The 5469-nt window shown below is 31.4% G+C and overlaps 1 non-coding gene across 1 annotated transcript; it reads left to right on the top strand.

Annotated features, from left to right (window-relative positions):
• Positions 1–5142: 5142 nt before the first annotated feature.
• On the top strand, positions 5143–5214 carry TRNAH-GUG (transfer RNA histidin (anticodon GUG)). The gene has a single exon. It is a non-coding gene; the product is annotated as a tRNA-His (tRNA).
• The last annotated feature ends 255 nt before the right edge of the window (positions 5215–5469 follow it).

Here is a 5469-nt window from a genome sequence, read left to right as displayed (position 1 = left end):
AATTACATGTATTGTAATTTAGCAAAGTATTATAATTATATTTTTTCGTTTTATATAATCGTATGAAACCCCCATAAATTTTATGACGTCACATTATTTCTTGCCTGAATTAGGCAGGTACATCATATTATTTTAATCTCCCTGCAATTTGTCAAAATCAAATTAATTTAAAACAATTGATTTCAGTATAATGTTCTGACAGAATATTTAATTCTAGGAAAAAGCCTTTAAATGTCGGTTTTATGACGTCATATATTCTAAAACCCCTTATCCATATCGTCACAAATCATCACATTATATCAGTCATCCCCTATTTGACATTAAATATAAACGAACTGTAATCTTTATCTATTTATACTAGGTAAGTACCAAAATATTATATTAAAAAAGTTTGTTTTATATAAGCCCAAGTAATTTTTGATTATTATATCAAATAATATAATTTTTATATATATACCAGTGGCGAAGGGTAAAGGTAAGCGGTTAAGATCCGACATAAATACTGCACACTAAACTTTGTCAGTCAAACGTATTTGTTTTCTTTAAGCGTCAATTACATTGAGCTTTTTTATGAGCTGATTATTGGCAAATTTATAATCTGCCTGTAAATTCGCCCAGTGTAATCATCGAATAAGCTAATAAGCAGGTTGTAAACACTCCACCGAAAAAAGTTGAAAGCCGGTCAACTTTTCACACTACACGCCGGCGTGTGGGCTTACTGCGTCTGCGCAGTAGAGCGATGGTGGTGGAAAAACGAACTACTCATTTTGAAATTTACATTTTTGACGTTTAATGGAAACATTGTTATGGAGCGTAGCGTCCTCCCGGTGAAAAAACGAACTACGTTCCGTCAAAATCGCTCGCTGGCTTGTGGCTTATCAGCGAATGGAAAATTTTGTGTGTAATCATGAAATCGCAGTAGCTGAACCGCCCGCTTTTAAATTTGCCAATAATCAGCTCATAAAAAAGCTCAATGTAATTGACGCTTTACACTAAGACTACAATGTGTAGATCCAGTATGTGTAGAATAGTGTTTGTCAAAATTCATTTAAACCCTGCTTTATCCAAGCCAGGCAGGGTTTAATTGTATTTAAAAAAAATAACCAGCACCATCTGCAAATTTTATTCTTAGTTAGATGAAAACAAATACTTACTTATAATAGACAAAGTTTAGTGTGCACTAGTTATGTCAAATATTAATAGCCTACATCCACCCCTCCCCACTGATATACACGTATCAATAAAATAGTCTCTGGGGATACCGATTGTCTCACTCTACAAAAAAAAGTAATCAACATCTAATAAAGAAAGAAATACTCTCTTTAAGTTGACTGACAAACTTTATCCGTGTGTCAAGTCACAGAGACAATAGTTTATTGAATTTAAAAGAACAACGTTATTTCGTGAAGATTCACGTAACAACGATGCTTTTAAAAGCACATTATATAACAGAGGAAACGCTTCTGAGAAACGAGTACTTCATGCAGTGACGTCTCTAAAAAACACACCACATTCAAATTAAACATAAACATGTTGTTTACCATTGTTTTTAATATTTTTGGGTTGATGATACGTATTATATTATTAAAAATACATTGGACACATTATGATTATAATATACGATGTTTGTTATCGCAGTAAACCTTAATTTTACACAGAAAAAAATAAGTTCCAAAAATATATTATTATACTAGGATTTTGATTATTGCTACACTGATCAAGTACTGTCCGACAAGAAAATCTAGGCGATAACCGGAAGTTGGGGTAGTCGAAATGTGATTAACTAAATAGGAGGGCTTGTTATTTCACAGTTTTAACACGTGGACAACTCGTCGATAACCGGAAGTCGCTGTAGTCAAAGTGCGGTTAAAAACAGGAGGGGCTTGTTAGTTCACAATTAGTTACAACACGTAGACAAGAAGTTCTTGTTCGACAGTATGCATCGAGCATATGTGTAGAGTTATTTTTATTATTACATTTCTTATTTCTCTAATTTCTTCATCAGGGCGTGATTGATTATTTGCTTTCATTGACGACTTACCAATTTTACATGTTTGAAAATTATTTAAACTTCTTTGTTCAAAGGGTGGCGTAAGATAAGTTTAATATATCTGTTCAGTTTCATCTGCATAATCATTATTTATATTATATTTGTCTGTCTGTCTGTAATGCAGCACGACACTGCACCGCATACCCACACAGACACTCTTTTTATACGCTGTAACAATAAACTATGTTCCTTTAATGCATGTGAAATAGTTCGCATCTTTGTTGCGCGATCGCATAAAAAGAATAGCTACACTACATTCCTCACATGCGAGCTGTACTTAATCGCTAAGTCACATATTATATGCATTTCACGCATTAACGCGTTAACCAATTCAAAGTATTGTAAATTTCGTTATTTTTATAAATAAACAAAAACCTATTTTAATTAAGATAATGTTAACAAAATTCACATAGAATATATTAACTTGATTACGTTAGATGCCTACCAGTTTATATTGGTGTTCGAATAGAAGTGTTATTTGGCTATGAATATTAATTGATTGAATATCTAAATGGCATTATTGAGTGGACCGAATAGAATCTTGACACGTGGCGCTTAACACCTGGTAATTGTTTCTAGAATCGAAATACTTATCTTAGGCTTGAGAACGTATGAAGAAAGTAACTAAGAAGTACAAGATTTTTGAACAGTCAGTGCCAAATTGTGTTTGCTTTTTAGTACCTACGTTACTGAACGTATGCTCTTTTGAAGGATAGATAGCTGCAGTAAAAAGGAGAAAATGGCGGAAACGATACGAAAAATAAAAGTGGTCTAAAAGATTTATAGCCCAAGACCAGCGGGAAACCGGGTAAATACTTCATGTATCTCACAAGCCCTCCAATACACGTCAACGTGTCACGTAGAGGTTTCTTATCACGTCAACGAATATTATAACAGCAGGTGGAGTTCTTAGGTCTCGTGTGATATAAAAAACGAATGAGCATGGACATTTTCGCATCTGAAAGCGTGGTTTAACGTTTTTTATAGCAATAGAGAAAACATAAGATCTCCGCTATATAGAGATTTCTTAAAATAATGTTATATACCTACATCATAAGTATCTTTTGGCTTGCTGTGACACATTGAGTAATAGTAATAAAATTTCACATTGTACAATAAAAGGAAAGGTAAAAACATAAAACTAGTGCGATATTTACAGTGACCATTTTATTTCTTTTGCAGATATGTATTATTTTATAATTTTTAGCTCTACTTAACAAACAAAACCGTCTATATTTTTTCTCTGTCCTAAAATTATTGTCTGAGAAAATCGCCATTACATAAGACCCGGATGTTTTTTCGGATGTGGTAAAAATAATGTACTTACGATTCTGACAACAGAAAATAAAATCTCTGGTTTTTAGGATAAAATATACAGAAAATTTTGCTTAAATAAACCAATCTACTCAAATAAAAGATGCTTTACCACCGTAATCCGTATTGGGATTTGGCTTTGAATCTTTAATTTGACACCTGCTCTCAAATTTATATAGTAAAATATAAAGCAACCCAGCATATTATTTTAAATGTTATAAGTTATAATTAAGTTAAATACGCCTGGTATAGTATTGTTTTTTTATTAACTTTCAAAATTTATTATCTCTAATATCCATCTACCGTAGATATATGGCAGAGTATTTGCAATCATCATATTGGAATATAATAATTATGTCGGTACTTGAATTTACACATTCAATGTGAAGATATTACCTTTTTACAAATAAAAGATATTATAAAATATCCAATAAATCCTTCCACATAAGTACCTCTTAAAATGTATACGTTCACACCATGTTAATGCTCGTTTCTGAACATGTACCTAACCGAAAAAAAATCGTTTTTTTAAGCGGTACATGTTCAAACACGCGCGTTAACATGGTCTTACTCTCTACTTCATTTATCGTTTGTCAATTTGTAGCTACGGCCGTATGTTGTAGCTTAACGACTGGGAAATGCCAATAGAAATGGCGTATTTCAAATAATTCTACCTTATTCTTAGGTCAATAATTATTATAAAACAATCATTATTTATAGGATGTTTATCACATTTGAATGGTCAAAAACATAGCTTATAATTAAGTATCTTTAAAATTATCTTAAAATGTGTTAATCGTGCCCATTTTTTAAATAAGAAAATGCCTAATTCTTGCAAATTTGGGATCACAGAGATTATAAATTTATTTTTTTATCGTAAATATTTTACTATATAATGTTAACATTAATTTGGCTAATGGTTTTGTAAATGCGTTTAAAAATTAATAAATCTAAAAAAAATTAACACCACCACACATGGATGTACTGAAATATGACTGTATTCTAAAACATTAGATCGAGAGGTTTAAAAGAATACTATTTTATGTAATAAAAATACTTTATGCAGTCATCAAATGTTTAAAATAAATAATAATAAGGATTCAAAATTATATAAATAAATTATCTACAACGTTTAAGGAATGTCCAGGGTTAAGTTCTGAAAATACCAAAATAAATGTCATTTTGGCCTACGTGGCGCATGTGGGCCCTTAAGGAGCGGCCTATGGAATAGGTTAATATCCGTATTGATAAAATGATATTATCTGGAATTGTTTTTAATATTATCTGTTTATCTCAACTTGTTACATAATCATCAAGTTTCGTTCGTAATACTTCGATTTAAAATTAGCAGTATCATAGTACCTCAGTTATATATAAGTAGAAAATTTCAGCGCGATTAATGGTTTTATTGAAAACTTAATTGGAAAACACATCGCCTGAAATGGAATAATTCTGGGTTGAAATCACATTACATATTTTTTTTCTATATAAGTATTATATTATATTTATGCTTAACAAAAGTTTCTTAAACTCTATTTTAATCAAAGCGTTATTAACAGCTACAGTCAATCTTTGCCAGTTTTCAATTATTTAAAACATTTTTTGTCATTGTTTGTATATATAAAAATATAACCATTTGTAGGAATTACATCGTTGTAAGAGTATTGACAGTTAACTAGATCACTTTTTATACAAAATGTGAAAGTGAACGGCCTCTGATTTGATACGAATACTTGTTATTTAGCGTTTAATTGTCACTCGTTTTATCAGCTTCGATAGCCGTGATCGTCTAGTGGTTAGGACCCCACGTTGTGGCCGTGGTAACCCAGGTTCGACTCCTGGTCACGGCAGTGAATGAATATCACTGTCATGGCGAAGCTTTTTTTTTTATTAGTTTTTAACATTCTTCCATGAAGGTTGAATCCGCCCGGAAAAAATCCGGTAGGCCGACAGTTCCTAAATAATGTGATTTTGGTAAAGATTTTTTAAAGCGCATGTACATATTACATGTATGATACTCGTATTATTATTTCTCAGTCTTGTGTTATTTTTATTTAATTTTATTGCCTTTCAAGCAATTCAATACCCATTGGTTTCATTCAAAT

This window comes from Rhyacophila brunnea, unplaced genomic scaffold, assembly GCF_057557595.1.
Source record: "Rhyacophila brunnea isolate RB1 unplaced genomic scaffold, BYU_Rbru_1.0 scaffold_10, whole genome shotgun sequence".
NCBI lineage: Eukaryota > Metazoa > Arthropoda > Insecta > Trichoptera > Rhyacophilidae > Rhyacophila > Rhyacophila brunnea.
The sequence above is the reverse complement of the archived record's forward strand: the minus strand, read 5'-3'. Positions and strand labels throughout refer to the sequence as shown.